Here is a 26,281-nt window from a genome sequence, read left to right as displayed (position 1 = left end):
CTTAAAAAAATGACTTGGGTTGGTTGATGTTTGACACAGGAGGGCACCGAGCAGCATGCCAAAATGGTACCATTTGGATTTATTATAATATATATATATTTTTTTTTTTATTTTTGAGGCAGACCACACAAAGAATCATTCAGCTAAAGCAAAAGCTCCTCAGCAGATTTCAGAACTGCTCAGGAAACTGCCAGAGTGGACACATCTGTATGAGAGCCACAGTCAGAGCAAATGCCACAACGTGTGTTCAATGAGCGTGATGAACATCTTCCTTTTTCCCAGATGCTCAGATGGCAGCGTGGCCCTGGGCTGTGTTTTCTGAAGTTCTAATGCAGCCCACCCAAGGCCCCATGAACCTGTTAACTGAATCAGGTTTTGGCGGGTCCTTTCATGAATGAGGCAGAAGCACCAGCTCTGTGAATTGGAGGTGGCTTCCTGGCTTCCAAAGTCAATACGCAGAGTGTCCTGAGAGCAGGGGAACATCTCAAGCTTAGCCAGCGGAGTAGATGCTTTGTTTTTAAGCCCTTGCTAGAAGGCACAAAAAGGGGAAGTTTCTTCAGTGCTTAGCAGTCTGCTTCTCCCACTGATGAATTTTTAATCAACATTTTCTTTCTTTAAGTCAAAATTGATAAAATCTCTATAGATGTGTCATGTTTGAAAATTGATAATCACATTGAAAAATAACAATATTGTTGACTATACAAGGCAATTTCTTCAAACTGAGTAAAGATATGATGTGTGTGGTTAACAGTCTCTACCCAGGAAGTGGTTTTATTTAAAAGTTTTGTGCTCACCCCACCCCCCACCTTTTTCTTCCCCCAGTAGTGAAATTAAGCAGCATCCAACACAGGCCTACTCTTACGACATGTGACTTTACTGTTTTCCGTTTTTGTTGAAAGAGTCATTAACCGGAGTTGATGGCAGTTTCAATAACAGGTCATTGCTGAGAAAAGGTAAGTTTTAACTTTATATTGTACATGAAATTTAAACTTGAACATGTTTGGCAGAGTTTCCTACATTTTGGTGTAAAGGTATAAACATTTCTACAAAATATGACGCTTTTACCTATGATTAAAACATCGGCCGGTTTCCTTTGGTGTAGAAAAGAAGCTTCTATTCATATTTGCAGCTGTCAAATTTCACTGTCTTTTACTAAAATATTATAATAGGATGATTTGCGAAGATTTTGTGATAAAATGTTAAAGACAGAATAAGGTATAAAGTTTTAGTTTGAAGTGCATTTAAAAATAACTACTAGAAATAATGTGAGACTTTGCACCTTTAGCCAACTGTTTTATAAAAATATGTATTCAACGTCCAAATAAGGAAAGAGAAAGATCACTTCATAACAATGAGAAATATCTTGAATTTCAGTGTGAAAGATTCTCACTTTAAAGCATTGTATTAACGTTAGCATTAAAACCCCTTAAAAAGATTAGCAAATATGTAGCTAATTAAAGAGCTAGTAAAAAGCAAGGAGGTTTTAAAATGTAAAGGAGTACCCTCTATCATGATACTTAAAATTTTTGTCTAAATTTCATTTAAGATATAGGGTGAAATGAGGGTAAGTTTCTAATTCATAAGCAAAATTTTATATTTAAAAAATCAGTCACAGCTGATTTCATTGAAGGTTACTCTGAGAGGAGAGGCAAATTAGAGGTATACTTTTGTTATTTATCTAATTATATAATTTTCCTTATTTGAAATATTCCAAAATAATAAACCTTAGAAATGAACAGAGTTTGTTAGTTAGAAGCTGACAAGTAATTTTCTTTTATATTGACTTCTTGCTTTTACAGAATGTCTTTGTATACTGTAACATATGTGCAGAAAACATCGAAATATGGCTAATCTCAGAGACAAATACCTAAAATAAATCTGACTGTAGATTTTTGAAAGAATTTTAATAACAGCCCAAGATATGATCCATTCTTCCCTAATATTATTTTTATTGTGTTGTTGGACGGGAGAAGTGATGGCCCCCACAACACCTATTTTTTTGTGTTATTAAAAAATGGTTACAGGGTTGATAAGTGACAACAATTTTCTTTTCTTTTATTGTCTTCTATTGAAAGACACATAAATGTGTTTTGACATGGTCAATTTAGTAGGAAATTATTAGGCATACTAGCACACTCCATTTTAAGACCTCTTCAATTGTCAATACTGAAGCTAGCTACTTGTTGACTATTAAAATGATCACAGAAAAATAGAGATTAGGACTTGGTGTTCAATACTTTTTTTATTGTTAGAGTGTACAAAGACCCTGGTAATATGTATTTGCTTTGATATTCTGATTAGATTTTCAATTGGTTGCATTTCCTCACAATGGAAAGCATTATTTAAATCTGTCTTCAATATTGTGGTTCTGAACCTCTGCATCTATAGAAGCTGTATAATTCAGATAATTTTGGTTCATATGTTATTACTTTATTTCATTTAATTATAAAAGAATATCACATGAATAAACACACGCAATACTTACACCTTAGCAAGAATGAATATGCAGATAAACATGTGGCATTGAAGAAAAATCCACAAATTTTTTTAACTGTTTAGTGCTGTTAAAAAACAAATTCCCTGTAAAAAATTAGTGTTTTCTGCAAAAACTGTTAAATTAATATATACGTATTTTACAGAATATGTTTAAAATTAAGAATGAATTGAAGAGCGCTTGACATGATTTTAGAAAGATCAATGAGTAAAGATGATAGGTAAATTAAAATACCTTCAGAATTGTTTGTAAATACAGGTAATGTACAGAGCAAATTTTGAGATTGTTAAATGCAAGTAAGTTATACAGTTTTTTTTATTACTTTATATGTTTTAAGTGGCTGAGTCAGAAACAAGTTTTGATGAAATGAAAAATGATATAGAAGATTTCATTTTGAAAGTCATATTAAAGCTGGTTTGCTCAAAGAATGTCATTCTTTTTCACTTAGGGCCAGCATTCAGCAAAATTCAGGAAGGAGAAAATCTTTCCTTGATATTCCTCCTGTTGCTCCTTTTTAATACTCTCTTCTGGAGCAGACTGCTCTGCTCCTAATTTAGGGTCTTATAACCTTGGTACCTAGAGGGACAGATCCTTCCATTCAATGGCTTCTTCTATTCAACTGAATTTTTAAAATGTACTCAGCCCATTTTCCAGCACTTAGGAAATCTAATAAAAATTCTCACTCATAGGAGGGTGTTGAACAATGAGAACACATGGACGCAGGGAGGGGAGCATCACACACTGGGATCTGTAAAGGGGAACTAGGGGAGGGACAGTGGGGAGTGGGGACTTGGGGAGGGACAACATGGGGAGAAATGCCAGATATAGGTGATGGGGAGGAAGGCAGCACATCACACTGCCATGTATGTACCTATGCAACAATCATGCATGTATTTCACATGTACCCCCAAACCTACAATGCAATAAAGTGTATATATATATATATATTTCACACTTATAGGAGAAGGCTACAGAGCTTTGACTTTGACTTTTTGTTTTTGACTTTCTAGCCAGGCCTCTCTTTCTCCTCCCAGTGGAATTTTAATATGTTCTCTCAGCAGACAGGGCCCAAAGGATCAGCTAAATGTTGGATCTCAAGTGAGGAGACTGATGCCATGGTAAATAGTTAGGGGAAGACTTTAGAGAGTTTTTTGTTAACCATTGGTCCTGCCTGTGATATTTAAACACAGAATTTCTGAAAGTGTCTCAGATGAAGGATCCATCCCAGAGATGTATTCATCTCTTTAAAATATTCCTGAAGAAATAAACACCTTTCTTACATCAGGTAAAAAAATTATTGCACTACATTTTCAGATAATTTTGATATTCCCATACACTTAGAAAATGTGTATACCTATGTAACAATTCTGCACAATCTGCACATGTACCCCAGAACTTATAGTATAATTTTTAAAAGATATTTATCATAATTAATTTTAATGAATATATTTTAAAAGTCATTGGATACTCTTTGGATACCAGAAGCATATTTTTTACACTGTACAATAAATACTACATAATTAGACTTTAAAATGTTCTTGTAAGTATTCCAAATTTCAGCTTAGAATGGGAAAAACTTATTTGTTTGCAAATGATAGAAAATGAGTTCAAACTAGCCTAGGCAAAAGAGAGTATTTTATGTGTAAAAATGACCAAGGACAACAAAGTCAGGAATGGCTGGATCCAGGAGCTCACACAAGATTATCAGGATTAGGTCTTATTTTTTTCATGCCTCAGCACTTCTATTCACTGTACTGTAAGCAGTCTCTGGTGGAAGCTGTCACAAAATTGTCAAGTTCCTACTGAATTGATCCTTTCATCAAACTGTGGGGAAAGAATCCCTTCACCCAATCACCACAACAAAGTATCAGATTTAGAGCTGATGGGACTGAATTGGATCACATGACCATAGCTGAACAATTACTGAACTTGGGTGCACACTCTGTGTGATCACGCCTAGCTCACAGGCCCACTCGTGAATTGACGGGCACTACAGGTGCAGCACCTGGGCTCTCTGCTGAAAAGAGGGGGTCTCCTGATGTGGAAATTAAAATCCTTTCCCCAAAAGAAAGGACAAAAGCCTCAGAATTCTGCTACTGAGTCATATATGGTCACATTTTAAATAATCATTATTTCCCAACTTCTTCAAATTCCACACTCACACAAAAATACAGTTTTAATTTAAAGGCGGATCTGATTGAAACTTGAGTTTCAATTAAACTAAATATAAAATTATTTTTCAACAGCTACTGTATGTATGACATACTCCTCACAACATTTGCCATCTGAAAGCTTATAATCTAAAGTGACTATTATTTTAATAATTATGATGCAAGTAAAATTTGTCAAGTACCACAAGAAGATACAAAGAATGCTGTATTAGGGTTCAGAAATTCATCCAGCATTTTTGCATTCCTGTTATTTGCCACCCCATAAACTAGATAATTTTGTAGGTGTTGTATCATCTGATCTCATCCTTTCTGGGAATTTGGACAGTTTTGGAGGAAATCTTTGTGGTAGTTTTCAGGGAAATCTAGCATTGGGAAGATGAGAAACATTCCAAGAGACAAGAAGGAAATATGTCAAAGCATAAAAACATGGAGTGTCAGAGAATTCCAAGGCAGTGTGAATTCTCCAGCTTTGTTAGACAGAAGTATAGAAAGACGGTGTGAGATCATAAACAGAGTAGATCTGGATATAAGTCACGGTGGGGCTTTTGAGCAGGAGAAATACATAATTGGATATCCACACTTTTACATCTTGGTGGGTTGTCTATCTAGGGTCAGGATTTATTTGTTTCTTCTGTTTATCTGACTGCAAAGTGACATTCTCTTTGCAGAAGTGTTTTCAGTCAATAAAGATATTCCTGTAAGGACAGGCAGTGACTTACAATGTTCAGGTGCCTGAGGTTCTTATTCAGGCTGTGGTTATAACAATCTCTTTTGTTTGTTTGTTTGTTTGTTTTCATTTGATGAAGGCCTTTTGTTTTGTTTGTTTTTAATTTGAGAATAGATGATATAGCGAAGATGGTTCAAAAATCAACATAAAACCCAAACACAAAGTTTTTAGAGAAATTATTTCTTATATTTTTATTTCTAACTATCCCATTCATTCCCATCTCAATCCAACATAACCACTTTACATATGTTTAATATATATTTATATTTCACAATTTATGCAAAAAACTTATGCACATCTATATGTGTAAGTATCTAGCATAACTGCATGCACCTCGCTACTTTGCTTTTTTTTTTTTAGAAATCTAGATTAGAGATATTTTATAACAAAAATAAGAAATGATCTAATTCTTTTTTTATAGCTGTATAATATTCCACCATATGGAAATGTCATACTTAATTTAACCAGCCTCCTGTAAAAAAAAAGTGATAGATATTTTCAATTTTTTCTAATTCAATGAATGGCTGGGTAATTGTTTCAATTTGAAAATCTCTTTCTCTCTTCTCTCTCTCTCTCTCTCTCTCTTTCTCTCTCTCTCTCTCTCTCTCTCTCTCTCTCTGTGTGTGTGTGTGTGTGTGTGTGTGTGTGTGTGTGTCTCTGTCTATCTCTCTCCCCCCTGTTCTAATCTATCTATAACAAATTTCCAGAAATAACATTTATGAGGCAAAGGATAAAATAATTTTGATAGTTGTTGCCAAACTATCCTTTACATTATTTGAAACTTTCTGAACTTCCACCAGCACTCAATGAGAATGCTTGCAGAAGCTCCACTGCTTTTTCAAGGGCTTGTGTTGCCAAGCTTTCCAGGTTTTGCTAGTCTGTAACAACTGTATCTCAATACAGTTTTATTGATATTTCTGCTATTATGGTTAAAATTCATCTTGTTTTTAAAAGATTAAAGGTTGATTTGCTTTTCTTATAAGAAAATGTATTCTGTCTCAGCTGTATAACTAAAAAAAATAACATTAGTGACTTTAGTGACACTCAAGCCTTGAGTGAGATGTCAAAGGAAGCAAAGAACTAGGGATAGCATATATAAAGTGCCATATTCCTTTTCTAAAGTTTGAAATAGACAGTAGCTTAAAAGGGGGATAATATATGAATATTCAAGTGAAGGAGGAGAAAATAAATAAAAAAAAAAGAAACCCAACAAAGTCTCAGAGTAGACTAAGACAGTATAATCACTGGCTCAAGTAGATGAATTAACCTTAAACAGACGAGAGAGCACTTTAATGAGTGTGAATGTAGATGAACTGGATATAAATAAGATTAAGTGAAGAGAGGAAGTTGAGAGAATACATGCTTCATAATTTCTATCTTTGCTTAAACGGTAGGAAAGCTCATCTGATGAAAGTATTTTCCACATGTCAAAAACTAGACAGAATATCTTATTTTAAAACGTGTCCCTGTCAGTAACACACAATACAATTGTGGATTTGCAGCTTTTTTTTCTGTTTCGGTGGTGATTAGCCCAATTCAGTTCAACTCCACAAATAATTTTGAAGTCAACTAAGTATACTATGTTGTCCTAAGAATTACTGGGACATAAAAATTAGATATGCTACTTAGCCAATGAAAATTGTTTAGTAGGTAAGAGGTATGCAAAGATAAGGATCTAAATATCAATCTATGCATGTAAGTCCAGTTCCATAGAAATATTATAGACTATGCCATTGACAGAATCTCAAAGGTCTTCATTTTGCCAAATCTAATAGCCATTTATGTGTCTTTATATTATTCACTGTCTGAGCTGCTTTGATGCATCCAACACTTCTTCGCTGTTGAAACTCTCTCTTCATTTGACTTCTGGGATATTTTATTCTTCCAGTTTTCCTCCAAACTACCTAAATGCTCTTTCTGTGACCTTTGCTAACACTTGCTCGTCATGCAGCTCTCTAAATGTTGGAATGTCCTGAGAACAGTCTTTGGTTTCCTACTTGTCTTCTACGTTTATTCCTTTGTGATTTTATTGAGTTTCATGACCTTAAATGTTATCTATATACTAATTAGATTTCAAGACCAAATCTTTTGTCTTAGCAGTAAAACTACAAATACGATTCCTCATCCATCTTCTCCACTTGAATGTCTCATAGAGACATCAAAATAAGTGTACAGTACTCAAAGCAAATCTCCTAATTACTGCCCACCGGTCCCCAAACCAATCTGCTTCTTTCCTTTTTTTCTTTGTCTTAGTTAATGACACCATACTCATCTCTCTTTTCAGGACAATAGTTTAAGAGTTATCCTTGATTCTACTCTTTCCCTACCACTTCCTACCTGAAGTTTCATCTAAGTTATCACCAATAAGTGGAGCCTGTCAAATATAAACTTAGCTTTCCTTATAGTTTTCACACGACTTTTCTCAATAATGGCCCTTAAAGTGTTATATCTTTTCTTTTTCAGGCTAACAGTTCTTTTATCTTTGATTTTTTTGGTTGTTGATAGAATCACTTTTCTCAAAAAATCTTGCTAAGTGAATACAGTACAACGTCACACTTGGATGAACATCAAACTTTAGGCAAAACCACACACACCAATTTACTCTCTAGTTTCAAGTTAGAGAGAATAGTAAGCATATAAAACAATGCCGATTTGTACATGTTTGAATTAATTCAAGAAGGTTGAAGAGGTGCCAGTGTTTACAGCCTTCTAGGCAGGCTGTTTCTGTTTTGTTTCGTTGCACTCCAGGTGACTCCTGTGCTGTAATTTATTATTAAGTACACTTTAAGAGCACAAAACCCATATGTCTCGCAATCCTTAAAAATATTAGTGAAGAAAATGATGCAGAAAAAAGAAAAGACAATAAATAAAAACTCCTTTTATATTACATTTTATGTACAAATTGTTTTCTTTCAAATTGTTGCCTTTATGTACTTGAGCCCATTTTTGGTGCTATTGACATATTTTAATACTTATAAATGATGATTGGAAATCTTAGGCTCTTACTGAATAGCTTTGTATTCAACAGGAATGGATTAGACATTAGGCAAGAGGTATAGGTACATGAGAATATCCTAAATTCAATCACTTCTTTCCACTTCCATTTCTGTTACTGCAGAATTCTCCTGACTGTCCTCCCTGCTTCTATCTTCCCCGCAATAGTCATTTTCCATGGAGTAGACAGAGTGGCCTTTTTAAGATTTCAAGCATGCAACTCCTCTACTGTAATATTCCAAATGACTATCTATTATTCTTCAAATTAAATTCAATCTCCTTTCATGATTTGTAAGGCCCTCTTTGTCTCATTACTCTGCTTTTGTTTTACTTCATGTTAGTTTGGACATGGAAATTTGTTATTTATTTTTCAGTGTTTAGTGGCTATTTTCACCTTAGAATATATGGTCCATGAGAGTATTGACCTTGCCTGTCTTTTTACTACTGAATACCTAGAACCTAGAACAAAGGGTAGGTATATGATAATGTCAATAAATATTTGTTTAGTGAGAAGATAAATGCCGTAAGTGTTGACTTTGGGCTACAGAATCAAGGAAGACTGTCTGGAGATTTGTGACTTTTCCGGGTCTAAAAAATGGGGTAATTTAGAAGAGAAGCCAGAAATTATTTCAAATAAATGACACTATATATACTATATATATGGTACAATTTTAGTAAGTTGGCAGTGATGAAAGGTTGGGTTAGAATTCTGTACCCATTATGTGCTTCTGAATAATGAAACAACCCACCAGCTGAAAACATATTGCCATAAACTGATGAGAAACAGCAACTACCTCTAAGTATTTAAATTTTAAGCAATTTTACTAAAACTGTGGTATTAAAATTGACTAATTTTATGTTCACTTTAGATCCATTTCCTAAAAGAGTCAAAACAGGACATCTTTTTAAAAGAGCTATGGAAGGTAGAATACTCAGGAAATTGGGTGCTGAGTCAAGGGAAACTTCTGTTTCTGTTCATTTATCTTTCTGCTTTAGTTAATTTCATGTTAGAATTTTAAAGACTAGAAACTGAGCAATGGAACACAAATTCATCTCTCTGCTAAATGCACTGGGGAAATCAAGTAATCTGAGCTTCTGTATAATACCACCTATTCATACTTTGATGGGTCTCCTAAAGTAGAACATTAAAGGAAAAAAATGTATGGTGATTACTTCAGTGGTGTCTCAAGCACTGTGGCAAGTACTATAGTGTCACCAAAACTAGACAATATTTCCTTATGTCAAGATGTTTACAGTTGCTTGAGAAACTCATCGACATAAAGTATTAGAGTGAGATTCTTAATAATTATTATCATAGCTATGACTTATTCTGTCTAGATTATAGGACAAGCATTTTGCATACCTAATTGCATTTGGTATCCACAAAAATCATGTAAAGCAGTTTATATCCCCATTTTAAAGATAAGGAAGCTAGGGTTAAGAGGTCAAGTACCCAAATTTACAGAGCTATTTGGTAGGCTCGGCCATGATTTGTAGATAGATCTGGGTAATGCAAAGACCATGTTATTTTCAGTATGCCATGCTATAATCTTGAAGCCTGTTAAGTGTTAGCAGTTAAGCAATGCTGAGCTTTATTCATGAAGCCCTAGAGTCTAAAAGGCTCTATAAGAATCCTACTTTGTTTGATGTCTAAAACAATGCCATCTGTAGGAAACCTGTTGTTTCTTCTCTGCATATATTTCCTATGCAGAGGCGCTCGCTGTAAAACATGTGAGGAAGAAAACATTCTTTTGCCTTAGATTTTGCCACATTTCTTGTGTTTTTTTTTCTATTTCTCTTTTTCTGTATCCTCTGGATTCTATGTCTCCTCTTGGCCCTTAATTTTCAAAAATTCCTTCTTAGATCCACCTGTCCAATATGGTAGCACCTAGGCACAAGTGACCATTGAGCACTTGAAGAAGGGCTAGTATGAATTAAGTCTAAAAAACACCAATTTTTTTTAAGAAAATAAAGAAACTATAAAATATCTAATTATTATTTGGTATTTATTATGTGCTCAAATGATTAAATTTTAAAATATTGGGTTAAATAAAATTATTAAAATTAATTTTACCTATCTCATTTAACCTTTCCAATGTGGCTACAGGAAATTTTGAATTTCATGTGTGGCTCACCTTATATTTCTATTGGATGTCATGGCTCTAAACCATCTTCTTTTTGGTCTCTCTTTTCACGTTCTTATGATTTCAATTTAATCCCTCAAATATGGTCCTTAAATTTCTATCTTTAGCCTTGGTGTCTCTGTCAAAATTGTTCGTTATTTCTAATTGTCACTTGATACTTCCTCTATGATGTCCCATCAGCAGGTTAAATTGATTATGTTCCACATTAAATCCATGACCTCTTCCAAGGGTTCTTCTTGTCTTCCTTTCAATTCCAATTCCATCTCGACTCCTGAAGTCACCCAAACTAATCTTGTTATTAAGTGACATGATATAATCCATATCATGTATTCCATACCACTTATTCCATACATTCAATCAATTTCCATACTTAAGCAGCATTTATTTCTTTTTATTTACACATATCATCATGGTCACTAATAGGTTATCTATTGAGTCTTTATCTAGAGGATGGCAAGAGTCTTATGCTTTTATATTGCTATTTCTCTTGCCTCTTTATTTTGCTTCTTATAAATGTATTGTAAAGTTTTAGGGTGATAGTTGGATTCGAGTTAACTAATACAAGTAAGAATGTCTATAATCTATTTGTATTCTATTTAGAGATTTTTTTTTTTTTTTTTTTTGAGACCGAGTTTCGCTCTTGTTGCCCAGGCTGGAGTGCAATGGCGCGATCTCGGCTCACCGCAACCTCCGCCTCCTGGGTTCAGGCAATTCTCCTGCCTCAGCCTCCTGAGTAGCTGGGATTACAGACATGTGCCACCATACCCAGCTAATTTTTTGTATTTTTAGTAGAGACGGGGTTTCACCATGTTGACCAGGATGGTCTTGATCTCTTGACCTCGCAATTCACCCGCCTCGGCCTCCCAAAGTGCTGGGATTATAGGCTTGAGCCACCGCACCTGGCCTATTTGGAGTTTTATAAGTCATTTGCATACATTATTTTACTTGATTATTCTAGAAAGCCAGGGAGAAAGTGGGAGCTTTTAGTAGACTTCATAGAAAAAGGCAGTGAAGCATGGAGAAACTGCATTTTGGGAGGACACAGAAGAATTAGCATACATTTCAGGTATAAGCATTAAACTGTACTTTTTCTCAAATTCTAGTCCGAAACTTTTTTCTTTCTTATAGAGATAGTAGAGGTATTAAAAGCACAGGCCAGACGAAGTCAGAAAAAATGAAGTTCAATTCTGGGCCCTACCACTTGCTAGATACTATATGTATTATTTTGGGCAAGTTACTTAGTCTTTCTGAGTCTGTGTTTGCTCATCTGTAAAATGGTGAGTTTCCTCCCAAAGAAAAAAAAAATAAAGTGAAGTATGTAAAGATGTTTACCCTGCATGAAGCACATAGTAAATCACTTTAAAAAGGTTAAATGCAGTGGTGAGAGTAGCCGTAGTAATAATTGTTTTGGCAGGTCTTGAATCAAAGAGTGATCTTTTATTTTTCTTCACTATGATGTAAAAATCATATTAGGATAATCTTGGTATATTTCAATTCTAAGTATTACGATAAGATTATGAAACTCATCAAAAGCAATTTCTTGCTATTAGTTTCATTTCCTCTATACAGCTGTGTGGGGGAGTACAGTATAGCTGTGTGGGGAAAGGGAAGAAGAGATAACTCTTTTCTTGTTTGTTTACCAATTTTTGGTTGATATGGAAATTTTCCTTCAAACAGCTCAAGATGTGCCCTCACTAAAAATACCCTTTAATTACAAATAATTAATATTTATCACATAAAACAATTCAAAAACAGGTAGCAGCCATTGACTCTTAGACCTGAAATTAAAATGAAGCAAATAAAAGCTGCAGACATGAGGAGAAAGAAGAAAGCAGAATTCTTTTTGTGCAGTTTTATTTTAAATCTAATTTTTGCATGGGGTCGTAAGGTAGATAGTCCACAAGGCAGACCTACTAAGGCCCTAGAAAAATGAATCTGAGAAGAAAAAACATAAAAGGAAACTAGGAAGTCCAGAGAGGAATGTAGGTTGCTAACCCCAGTTAAGAAGTCTTTTGTCTTTTTTTTTTTTTTTTTTTTTTTGCTTTCTTTTGTTTCATTATTTTCGGGGAAGTGTGGGGGACTAGCTCAGGATTCCATATACATAGGTTGAATGAATATACCAATCTCAGTCCTAATTTTGAAAGCAAATGGTATTAGAGCATCAATTTTAATGGGAGCAGGGTGTGGCAGAGGGGAGCCCAAGGGCTGACAAAAAAAAAATGCTGGGGAGACAAGCAGCTGTGGTGCTGTCCACAGAGAGCCTGCTGGGTCCTATGGCCAGCTGGCACTGAGCTTTAGGTTTGAAGTCTGGCATTAGGAAAGGGGATTAGCAAGTGGGCAGTAGGTTCAGGGTGGGAAAGCAGCTTGACAAAATTTTGGAGAGTAGTCAGCATGGCAGATGTGTAGAGCATACACACCCTGGGGCAGGGATGGGGGAAGGTGAAATGCGGTGATCTGACTTCTCCTGACCATGGTGAGCTGTCTCATGCATCCATTTGGCAGCTTTGGATGCGGAGAGGTAAGCAGGAAACACAGGAATCCAACAACCCTTGGGACTTGGAGTCACAGCCATTCTAATCATGGTAGCAAACTTGAACTTGCTGGAAGCGCTCATGGCCTGGGGGAGTTTGACGCAGGGGATTTCAGAGTGTTGAATGAGCATACCAATTTCAGTCCTAATTCTAAAAGCAATTGGTATTAGGGCATCTGATTAATGAGAGCAAGGCATGAGACCAAGTGTCTATAACGCTCCAAGTACAATACAGAGTAACAACAATGACAAATATAGCGTCTGACTTTAAGGAGTCCACAGTCAATCTGGGCAGAAGAGGCATACAGCTCATATAGAGAACAGAAACCAATATAAGGCAGGATATAATTGTCTGCCAAAATATAATAGGAACCGTAAAGGAGGCCAGAGAAAAGAGAGGGAGGAAAAGAGGAACTTGCTTAGCAAGAACAAAGAGCACAGCATAATATCCTACTCTTTGTAACTAAGATCATGTTCAGAAAATTGTAAGAATAAATGAGGTAATGTTAAGGATTGATGATCCTCTTTCGAAAGCAATAGTACAAACGCGAGTGCAGTCTCCTGGTTCTACCATTCATTTGCAATCTTACCAGCTTAGATTTAAAAATAATACAATACTGAAAATAATATTGGCTTAATATGCAGCACAATCGCCATTCAACCTATATATCAGAGAGCATGTTTCTAGAGGAGATTGACACCATGAGCCACAGTCAGGAATGTCTCCCGACCAGCCAGGATATCTATACAAGAGAAGTGGGTAGGAGAGGACCTGTGGACCAGAGGACGTCTATATGACGCCTGTCTAAAGGATGTAGAAGCTGTCCACCCAAGGCTGTCTCTTACCATACACACCTGGACAGTTTGCCACATCTTATGATTTTTCAAGAGAAGATATATAAACATCCTTTTCTGTTTTTTTTTTTTTAAGTAACAACCCTCATTTTTCAATTGGAAATTGATTCAAAACATTCCAAAACATTGTTCAGGCCCAACAACATATGTCTGTGGGTTGAATTTGGCTGGCAGTCTGCCAGTTTTCCACCTCTTCCTGAATTTATAGCTGCTCCTAAAAAAGCAGGAGCAGAGGGTAATGATTAGAGAGAACTGGAGTCCTCCAAATAACTTCTGTGTATGCAATAAATCCTAATAAATGTTTAGAGACTGACTAGAGCATTAGATTATTCTGTGAAAAAAAAAAACATCCATTTATGTATAGCTTCTTCATTTAGGTCTTTGTTGTGTCTGTCTAGCTTGCATGACTGGGCTCATTTTCCTAACTTGAAAGAACAAACTTTCTTTTGCTGCCAACCCTCCCCAAAGCATTTTTTAAAAAAAAATCATTAAAAGATGTCTCTAAAAGTTTAACTTGACTAAACTTGACTAAGTAATAGTGGATACATTTATCTTTGCGTTGACTGTTATTTTTGAGTCACATGATGTAGGGTATGAAGCAGAATATCTACATGTGTGGATGCACTGCTGTAAGTGAGATGAAAGAGAGGTTTGCACACCTTGTGTTGTGATAACAGTGGCAACCACTTAAATAAGTATACATGTGTGCATGCTCACATACACACACACAAACACACACAAGAAACCAAACAGTGAGTGCACAAGATGGGGAAATGTCACTGGAGTTGGTTGCATAACCCATTTCATCACATGTTTTCTCTTTTAACAGATTAGATTCTCTGTCTCAGACGTAGGTGTAACAAAGGATATAAGTAAATAAGACAGAGAATAAAAATGTTATTTTTTAAAATTAAATAGATAATTCTACCAACCATTTAAGACTCCAAATATTTATGCATTTTTTTACTTTCATGTGTCCAAGTAAAAATCTTGTATTTCATTTTGTGAAGAACCTAAATTTAGAAATTTGGCCACACTAATTTGAATTACAGTAGCACTCAACTGGAACCTATTAGTTATTTCACATATGTAACCATCTCCTCCTCTGCCTCTCACTTTGTGGAGAGAGGCCTGGGAAATATACTTTCAAGAAGGAAAAACAAACTAAATTTGTTTAAGTGGAGTATCTAGTACCTCAAATAACTCCTAGATTAATCTTGACAAGGAAGTTGAAGCGCTTCAAGAGACTAAAGGCATGAAGAGAACCTTCAGTTCTTCATCCTAGAGAAAAGAGGATACATTTTAAGGTGTACAATGAATGTAGTATATTTTATCTGTTGTCTTCAAAGGCAAGGATTGAAAAACTCAGTAAAAGTTTTCAATTTAAGTAATATGAACTGGCAAATATTTTTTCACTATTTTGATTATCTTGGCTTCTTGAAATAAAGTGTAATGATACAATATTTTGTGGAATATTTTTTTCTCACACCCTTTGGTGTTTATCAAGGAGAACCATTTTCTTTATTTTTTTCTCCCTCAATTACTTGAACCACTTAAGAGCTAAGTCATCTCCCTCTGGAAGAAGAAATAGAGAGCCATCAAGAGACTGGGACTAACTTCACAGTAATAAGAGTACATGCTAAGCCCTTCTGTGGAGAACCTACTGCAGAAAGCAATAGAACTGAAATTGGATGGGCATTCCATACACTATTTTTATTTTTTTAACTTTTAAGTTCAGGGATATATGTGAATATTTACAGCATCATTTTCATGCACCTATGTGTCTATGTATCTATTTGCTTACCCATTTAGCTACCTACTCATTTATCTCTATTTCCAACTATGGATCATAGCCCTCCCCCTCACCAACATGTCCTGCAGAACTTTCATTCCCAGAAAACTTAATTATAGCAGTAATATGAATAAAACAAGATAGCAGCAATGGGCTGTAAAAATGAAAAGACATTATAGTAATGAGTAATCATTTTAGAATAATACAGGTATAAAATTTTTAAAATAACATATAAACCTTTATAAAAATAACTTTTTAAATTATACTTTAAGTTCTGGGGTACATGTGCAGATCATGCAGTTTTGTTATATAGGTATACTAGCGCCATGGTGGTTTGCTGCATCCATCCCCCCATCAACTACATTAGGTGTTTCTCTTAATGTTATCCCTCCCCAATCCCCCCACCCACTTCTATCCCTCTCTTAGCCCCCACCACCCCTGTGTCTATGTTTTCTCATCCTTCAACACCCACTTATGAGTGAGAACATGCATTGTTTGGTTTTCTGTTCTTGTGTTAGTTTGCTGAAAATGATGGGTTCTAGCTTCATCTATGTCTCTGCAAAGGACATGAACTCATCCTTTTCTATGGCTGCATTGTATTCCATGGTGTATATGTGCCACATTTTCTTTATCCAGTCTATCATTGATGGGCATTTGGGTTGGATGCATCTGAACCCCTTAGGGGTTATGACAAAATATGCAATTTCTCAGCCTCTCCCTCATTCTCCTTAAATGGGAATATCTGTGGAAGATTCAGCTAAGTCTGCGTATTTAATAAGCTCCACACATTGACCACTGAGAATTACTACTTTATAGTTCTCTTTCTCATCACTGCCAGAAGCATTTGCACATCCGTAACTGGTTATTTCTGACCCTGACTTTTCAGGTGAAACATTAACTTAATACAGATAATCTTTAATTCAAGTAGAATGGGATTTTGTGGATTCAACAATAAATTATAATTAGTGATCTCACCTTTTGGTCTGAGCTTGTGATGTACTAATCAAGTGTATTCCCACTTTATTTACAAGTCTCATCATTTTAGTGGGTCATCTCTTCCTCACTGGGTATTTGCTTTGTCCCTGACCACAACTTCCTTTGCTGGTAACCTGGTCATTCATTGCCTCACTCTCTTGCTAGGTTTGAGGTTCTACCTTTCTATTGCCAATCTCCTTTGTGGGTAATTGAGCCAGACCTGAACAAATACTTGGTATTGAGAACTGTGCCACCTAGCAACCAACCTCCTAGTTGATAACAATCTACAAATCTGAATGTCTCAGTATTGCCCCTCTCAGATTATCAATGACTGTTTCTACTTACCTGTTGTATAACTCTTCCTATTCAACTTGTATCCCCAGTTTCCAATAGTGGCCTAGATTGTGACCACTGATCTATGTGATTACTTGACACTGTCAGCACCTTTCAAATTGAACCTTTTGTGACCACATGTGGCTAGGAGAGCTCACCAGCAACTGGTCACTTCAGATGGAAAGCCAGTTCCTGTCCTGGTCCTTTCAGGAGAGATGACAGGTCCTTCCAATTTATATACGTATAGGTGTGTGTGTGTGTGTGTGTGTGTGTGTGTGTGTGTGTGTGTATAACTTTCTTTCCACACCAGACGCAAACATTATTTCCAGATGAATCATAGTTCTGAAAATAAATAAAAGTTGAAACAACAAATCATTTGAGGAAATGATGGGAATAGTCTTTTTTGCCTTGAATTAGGCAAGGGTCTCTTAAGAGGGCAATAAAAAGCACTAATCATAAAAAGAAATAAATGATAAGTTAGAAAATATTAAAATTAAAAACCTCTATTAATGAAGAGATGCCATTTAGAGAGTGAAAAAGCAACTCACAGTGGGAAATGATAATTATTGCAACATAAATATTAACAATAGATTTGTGGTTGTAATATTAAACAACTCCTATAAATCAGTCAGAAAAGGACAAACAAACTGATTTAAAAAACAAGCAAAAGTATTGCACAGTCACGTCACCAAAGAATGTTGCACAGCAATCATCTTTACAAATAAAAGTTTGAGTGAAATAAGCCCGGAGAGAAAATGTATACTCTTTAGGTTTTCATTGATGTAAAGTTCAAAAACAGGCAAAACTCAGAAGACAGAAATGATTAGCTTTACTGGGGCAATGTGGGTAATGACTGGAACAGAGTTTTGGGGGGCTTCTGAAGTGCTGATAATGTTGTGTTTCTCGCTTTGGCTGTGATTACAAGAATGTGTTCAGTTTGTGACAATCCATTGAACTTTATATGCAAACATAGGCATGAGCGCACACACACACACACACACACACACACACACACAAGCTATTTAAAATGTATTTTACTCATAAATAATTGAGTAAGAGAACTGATTTTTAAATACATTAAAGGAGATATTCTGAAAACTTTTAATGATACAGTCATCATCCTTCACAACAATACACTATGACATTACTGTCCCATCATTAGACCTGCCCTTTTGGCACTGAAATTCAATCTAATAAATTCAGAGTTTGGAGACATGAGCATTAGAAAAAGACTAATAGATACAACAGCAAATTTGCTAAATAAAACAAATGTCAACCATATTTGACTGCTGTCCATTACTGATTACTGTTAATTACTGTGGGATACTAATTATGCAATATGCAACTTCCACATATTTGAACTCTGGGCAGGCCAAAATAGAGATAGCCTGACATAGCTACAACCAGTGGGTGATTACATTTATTCTGCCTAATAAGACTTCCCAACTGGTCAAACACTTTAAGAAAGAAACACTGTAGAACAAGAAATCCCAGGAAACTGAAACAATATCAGGTTAAAATTTACTTTTTGCACTTGATACTCTCCCAACAAAGATTAGAAAATTAGCTCGTCCCAGCGAGGGTCTGAGGCTCCATTTGTTTCCCCAGCGCTTTCTAATACTATAGCTGCTGAGCAACTTGTTCTACAGCTGATGTTTTCTCTTTAAGTGACATTTCATCATCAGTGCCCTAAGATAGTCACCCTGTTTTCCCTTAATTGATACTTGTATGCAAGAGGCGGAAAATCGCTCAGCATTTCTTGCTAGATTAGGTCAAAACTGACAGAGGAAACAGAGGAGATTGCATTACTTACGCCCCTTATGGCTCTCATCTGTATCTAAGAAGATTGCCATTTCATAAAATTTCTTATGCTCCCTAAATGTAATTACAATGGTGCAGGCATTTTCTTCCTATTTGCTTTTCAATTTTTTACTACCTGCCTGATCATCAGAGGGAAATTCAGAAGCAGTTCTACTAATCTTAACTTTATTTTCCTTCTATCTCTTCAATTAGATGCAATTGCACCCTGGAGACCTTTTCTTTAAATGCTTTATTTAGTTATTCCTGTTAAGTCTTTTTTTTATTTATTTATTTTTTTTTTTTTTTTTTTTTTTTTTGAGACGGAGTTTCGCTCTTGTTACCCAGGCTGGAGTGCAATGGCGCGATCTCGGCTCACCGCAACCTCCGCCTCCTGGGCTCAGGAAATTCTCCTGCCTCAGCCTCCTGAGTAGCTGGGATTACAGGCACGTGCCACCATGCCCAGCTAATTTTTTTTGTATTTTTAGTAGAGACGGGGTTTCACCATGTTGACCAGGATGGTCTCGATCTCTCGACCTTGTGATCCACCCGTCTCGGCCTCCCAAAGTGCTGGGATTACAGGCTTGAGCCACCGCGCCCGGCCTCCTGTTAAGTCTTTACCTTTCCTTTCATTTGATCGGTGACCAGAAGCATTGAACATGTACCTAGATGTTCAAAGTGAGGTTCCTAAAATTCTGGAATATGTTTTCCATATCACAGAGTGCTCTTTTCATAAGATTAATGTTTACAAATAGATACTGTAATATTTATTTTGATTTAAAGTTAATTAGGAAGCATCCCACAAGCATATCATATATTTGTTTTGCAGCCTCAAGGGTCGAGGATCCTTACTTGTGGATTACTTTTCATCAAGGATCTTAGAAAGGGGTTATACCTTAAACAAAATCATCAAATTTCCCCAGGATCTATAAGACAAAACCCTAATTTTTTAATCAAAATAGTCTGGTTCTCCTCATGCAGTCTTAATCAACCATAGCTTTCCCACTTAGCCACCAACACTGTATGATCTTGTGTGAATATTCACTCCTCTTTTCCTTCAATCCTGTGATCTCAGCCTGTACTGCTCTCAGTATCCCCTCTCTGCCTATCAGAGTCCTGTTTATCATACAGCATCCAGGCCTAACATCATCTCTACCTTGAAATCATCTCCAGTCCCATTCTCCATTGCACTCTAATCAGACTTCATGGTAGACAAGCACGCTTGTGCCTAACTCTACTGCAGGGTTCTTAGTAACTTTGCAGAACATGTGGGATATAGCAAGTCTATGTCTCAGAGTAGAGGCTCAATAAATATTTGAAGTGTAAAATCAGCTGCTTTGCTCCCAATAGAATGGAGTTTGAAAGGCTAAGAGCTAAGAAAGATCAAGGTTGCCTACCACACATTATTCTACTTTCAAAATATATTTTACTTGACATTTTCACCATTTAAGATGGCTGTGTGCAGTGATAATAACTGTATTACAATTTACCATGCAGCAGACTTGTCAGACTTTGTCAGCAAATGTAGCATATACTCAGATTCCCTGCTATAAGTTAAATAAATGCAAAGCCTTATTATCACATTTCCTATATATAACACCCACCCTGTCAAAGACAATGTTACCCAATGGGGTGGCTGTGGTCACATTCCTTTACTGTGATCTTCCTTTCTCATTATATTCGACATTTTTGAAACTGAATTTTATTGCACTCTCGCAGCTTTCAGAAGTGGTCTGGGGAAATTAGACTTAATAGAGATGTAGAAGCCACAGGGAGAAAAGAAAAGGAAAGTGAACTGGAAGGAAACTGAAATTAAAATGTTATTTTGGTAAATGGCTGCTGTGGTGGACACAACAAACAATTGCAATGCAAGTTAATTACTGACCTGTCAGGAAAGTGTGACGCGAAGGTTGTGGCACACATTACTGGAGCTACCCCGACCACAAGTCATTTCCACAGGAGAACAGACTTGTTGTATCACAGATCAACATAAGATCTTTCCAGGGGATAGAAATGAGTTTCTCCAAGAAATACTATTTGTCTGTGGAGTTGCCATGAGCTCTTAGCAGACCTGGAGAAACAGCTCTTCTCATACATGCAGAGAAAGGAACGGGGTCATGTCACCACAGAAAGTTCCTGCATGTTTAAGCAGGGGGGATCTTGGCTCCTCATGGTGAATGTGCTAAATATACAGGTCTCTTGCCACACAGTGAAAACCCAGGCTAACACTCATGAAATAGGAATTCCCTGAGTGTATGGCCATTGCTTGCTGCCGATACTTTCCTCAGAAAACTCTTAGTGATAAGCTATGTCTTATAGAAGCATCCTTCTTTTTTTAGGGAAAATGTATCAAGTACCTAATGAAATCTGAAATTCAAGGAAGACTATTCTCAAAGTAAAAATTCCTGCAAATGATATAATTGTGATAAATATGGTCATTTTTTAATGAGAAGACAGGATTATTGGGAAATATGGTGTTTTTACACTAAAAAAAATTTATGTGACTCTCCAACCATACTTTAATATTGGCCTCAGAAGGCATGAGAAACATTGTTTCTTTCTGCCTCTTACTTACACTAAAATATCCATAGTTAGTTGACTTTAAGAAATTTTAGCTAGGATGAGTTATAAATTTTTAAAGTTAGAAACTTGGTCAAATACATTTTCTTATTGACAGTGCTTTGCCAGGCTACATACACTGGCATTAACTAGTTTCCGTATTTGTTTTTCATTTATACGTTCAACAAACATTTAGTCTCTGTTGTTTTGTCAGGAAGCACCGGAACATTTATAACTGATTACGTTGAAAGACTTGTGTGCTATATACCTAACGTGGCTACATTATGATCATTTTATCTGCCAGATTTTCTTTACAGTTCTTGTTATCTATTCTTTCCATACACAATTTCTCCTTGATTTGGGAGTCTATGGCGAAATCAAAAATGCTGGGGGTTGTAGGCCCTGAGTGCCATCCTACAATTATTCTGAACAGGGTGTGGCACCTTGGGGAAGATGTTCAGGATACTCAAGCCTAAATTTTCTCTGCTCAGAAGCCTAAAGATTATAGCATAGTGCCTACTTAGTTTTTCTCATCTCAAAAAAGTCTTAATATGTTTTTACTTTTAATGCTGTCGATGTAAAAGAAATGTCAAAAACACACTTTCTAACTCAAAAGGGCAGGCTGCTGAGCCTTAGTGTAATTAACAGAGTGCAGCAAATAATTGGGAGAGCATCTATGAAAGTTTTGATTAGATGAAATATCATGTTCCCTCCTATTTGCAGTACGAGTGGGGAAATTGAGCCCAGAAGCCCAGGACACCATGGAACCAAGTTTCCTGAGGAGAGCTAGAGTTCGTGTTACTCTTACAAAGTGCATTCTCATTACTGCTTCCTGTTTTTAAACAGGATTGAAAGTAGAACTAGTGCAATATCACAAGGTATTCTTGCTCTTCTGTTAAAATCAGGAAGTCTAGAGAAATAGTGAAGCCAGTCTCAACTGATTTCCATTTCAATTTCTAACTCAGGGATATTTATTTGGAGAGTTTAGTAAAATCAATGGATATCTCAAACACATGCAAAATGAGCCAGTTCTTCAATATTTTCATTAGTCATTCACCAGTGCTCTGTGTGCCTCCTGTAAGAACATAAATGCACAAGGCATCAATGTTTTCTCTAACAAAATTTAATAGTAACAACAATGATGATGACAGGAGTGGATGACATGTTCTAGGAAGAACAAGGGGAATACCGAAGAGGCACATAGCTCAGGCAAAACCTCAACTTAATATGATATTAATATTGTAGTTAACATGCCTGATGTTCCTAAATTACATAGAAATAAGCATAAGCAAATATTATTGGTTTTGTAATCTACTAAATCTAGAAAATTGAGGGTCAGTGAAGAATGAAAACATGGGTGGAAGAACAGAATATGATTTAACATTCCTGTGAATATTTTTGGAATAACAATGCAGAAAGACTCACAAAATATTCTCATTCTCTTTCAGAGAACACCCTGAAATTAATACAGATATTGTGGCATTAGTACAACCACACTTAGATTCTGGAAGCCAAGTCAAGACGGACTCTGGGGTGTGAGGGTTTCCTTTGAGTCGATGTTGAACAGGCTTTGCCATGGAGTTTCTTCCCTTGAACCTTATTTCATAAAGGCTAAAAAAATGAGACCACCATGACAGGGACATCACATCAGACAGCTCTAGGAGGCACCATTTTATAGAATGCTAATGTCCCATCCCCAGTCAAAAATCCCACCTTCTCTGAATTTACATAAGGGCACAAATGGAGTGAACTGATCAAGGCTCTTCTACTCTAAGACAGTTCTTTCATGTAGCCAGAAGAGTTTCCTGTTTTTGAGATTCAGTTAAATGCTTCCTTGGGAGTTAAGGGAAAGTCTGACTAATTATTAATAACATTGTGTTAGCTAGTCTAATCATTCCCTCCCATATCTAAGTGATTCATAGGTAAGGAAGAATGGATGGTGGAAATTTTTATAAATTTTGACTCTGTAGTTGGGATGAGGCCTAAGTTAATGCTGCAGTGGGTGCTCTGGCAGCTGAAATATGAAAAGGATGACAGGGTGTCTGCTAGAGGAAAAACAACGGTTAGGATGTAGACAGGGGGAAAATAGGGAGTTGGAAGAGAAAAAAGAAAGGGGTCTAAGTGGAACCCCAAAACAACTTGCAAAATATGGCCTAGAAATAGCCCTGTCTGCTTGGTATGAGAGGCTCCTAATGGGATGAATGAGAGGAAATAATCTCTGAACCCACATATACAGCAGTCACAGGTCCCACAGCCACTGACGCAGCTGTCATTACCATCTTGTCAGATTTCCATCCTCCACTGTCCGCCTTATGTCCTGCAGCGGGACCCTGCTTCCCTCTCAATTTGTCTCCATTCTCAGTTCATCCACAAAAACCATCGAAGTCCAGGGCAACCCACATTCTCCCCCTCAGTGTGTCTAGAATACCAGCCCCTCTGTGGGTTAGAAGTGATTGGAGTCTCAGTCAATCGTTCTGCCAGATGAAAGATAAGGAAGATGATCAGATATCCCCACCCAGAAGTCAAATACCACCTTCTCCATGAAATCCATTGTTTCTTTCTTTCTTTGAACTTCCCTGGTACTTATGTTCCCTTCATGACAGATTTCAGTACCTACCTTATAATATCCCAGGTATCTGCATATCTCCGCATTACCGAACCCTTTGCCAGAAATGCCCAACCTGCACTGACTTAGCTCTGGTATGATCTGATCTTTTCTTGCAGACTTTCTTTCTCTCTACCTCTCACTTCCACCTGAGTTTAATGCCATTGCTCTTCTCCCTACCTGGGCACAGCCCTAGACTCAGTTAATTATTTATTGTTTCTCTATTGCTCTCTCAAAACTCTGGGACACTTGGTAAACAAAGATTATCTCCAGTCTCCAAGATGGTGCCAGATCGAAGGGATAAATGTATGTTTTCTGTTGATAGAAATCTTTAAGATGAGGTTTTGTGTCATTTTCCTCTATCACCCCAGAGCAATATAGTGCTCTGCAAAATTAGAAATCCCCAAATATTTAACCATATAAAAATAATTATGAAATAGCATCAAGTGAATGACCTTGCAGAACAAAGTGCATAGGAAAAAGAATAAAGAGAAGAGGCGGAGTGGAAGAGTGTTAACAAAATGTAAGGATGGGGTCTGATGGAAAAGGAAGCTAGCGCTGGAGGAGAGACGGTGAGCAAATTAAGAGAAATAACATTGGCACTGTGGTAGGGAGAGAGATCCGCCTGATGGAAAGATCTGAGGAAGGAAAATCTTGAAAATGTTGTCTGCAGCCTGTTCCATGAAAACAGAGGTGGGGAAGTCAGATAAAAGGCTTTGTTGTAATCCAGCCTTTTGACGGTAGCACATTACTAGGAAAATTATGGTTTGATTGTGAAATACGAGAATGCAAATTTTGATTTGATACTGAAATTTGTGCAGCTTCTGAGGAAGAAACATGTCATGTATATGGTACAAGTTTGAGCTCTGTAAATACCGTGGCTAGATGCTCTTGGCCAGAAGGGAGTGGCTTCAGCCTGAGTGACTTCCCCCACCAATATTACAAACACACTGTCTTTAGAGTTTGAATATGTTAAGAAACGTGGAAGATCAACCTTTGAATGCACTAAGAGGAGAACTCAGAGAAGAAAACTATTTTTCTAGAAAAAAATATATTATTTTTTTCTTAATACATATTTCAAATTTTTATTTTATACTTACTGAAAAATCTCTTGCATTCTCAGTTAGATAATTTTGAGTAATGCATTACTCATGGAAGCACATAGAAAGTAAAAATAAGAGCAAAATGAATTGGCTAAGCAATTCCTAAAACTTTTCTATAAACATCTTCATGAGTTATAACTGAAGAAACACAAAGTGCAAATGTTTAATGTATAAATTTGTTTGTTTTTGATATGCGTAAATGCCTATGAAACCACCATCACCAAGATAATAGACATATCAAGGTAATCGACATATCCATCACCCCCAAAAGTTTGCTCCTATCTAATGTGATCCATACTTGCCTCTATCCTTTCCCTAAGCAATTACCGATCAGCTTTCTGTCAGCATATATTAGTTTGCATTTTTGAGAATACTATATAAATGAAATTATACAAAAATGCCTCTTCTCCTCCTCCTTCCCCTCCTCTTCCTCCTCTTTTTCCTCTTCCCTATCTTCTTCTCTTTTTATTGGCTTCTTTTACTCAGCAGAATAAATTTGCAATTCATCCATGTGGTTTTATGCATCAATAGTCTGTTCTTTTTAATTGTTTATTTTTTCATTGTGTAAACTAAAATGTGTCTATCTAATCAACTGTTGATGGACGTATGGGTCTTCTCTTGGGAGTAAAATACCTGCTCCTCCACTTCTTTCTGCCTGTTTTACTGGAAAAATTAGGAGTCTCTTCGATCCTTGTTTTTTTCCCTATAAAAATATGGATTTAATGGCTATTCTATAGGATTTTTGTTAGATTCAGTCATTGAACAGATGGATTAGCACATAGTAGATACTAAGTAATAGCTTCTTTTCTAAGTTGTCATTTAATTGGCTGAATGGTATTTATTGTAAAGTAACATTTTTTTTCTCCTATCAAAATGCTTCCTTTTCTATTCATCTTAATGTCTGCCTGCTTGACCATTACATTGTCGGTCCAACAAACATCGAGGTAGCTATACCCTTGGCTCCTTAAAACATGATTCTTCTTTTGGGTTATATTTGCTCCATAACAGACTAGTCACAGTATTGTTCAATGTACACACCTGCTCAGTGCCCCCCACAGGAGGTCGATTAGGTAAGACTTGGAGACAAGAATCAGGCAAGAAGAGGGCTGTTTCCAGAAAATGAGATGTGTTTGCATTGCAACTATTCTGTTTGTAATGAGATGTTGTGTTCACTTGAGGAACTTTCGAGGAGGGGCATTTGA

General features: G+C 36.3%; 1 protein-coding gene across 1 annotated transcript in view; it reads left to right on the top strand.

Annotated features, from left to right (window-relative positions):
• The first annotated feature begins 830 nt into the window (after positions 1-830).
• Positions 831-26,281, top strand: part of ARHGAP15 (Rho GTPase activating protein 15) — a 645,891-nt gene continuing 620,440 nt past the window's right edge. The window contains exon 1 of the mRNA XM_003921995.3: positions 831-953. The gene's annotated coding sequence lies outside the window, so the exon portion shown is untranslated. The remainder of the gene's footprint in view (positions 954-26,281) is intronic.

Source organism: Saimiri boliviensis, chromosome 5 (genome assembly GCF_048565385.1).
Source record: "Saimiri boliviensis isolate mSaiBol1 chromosome 5, mSaiBol1.pri, whole genome shotgun sequence".
Taxonomy (NCBI): domain Eukaryota; kingdom Metazoa; phylum Chordata; class Mammalia; order Primates; family Cebidae; genus Saimiri; species Saimiri boliviensis.
The sequence above is the reverse complement of the archived record's forward strand: the minus strand, read 5'-3'. Positions and strand labels throughout refer to the sequence as shown.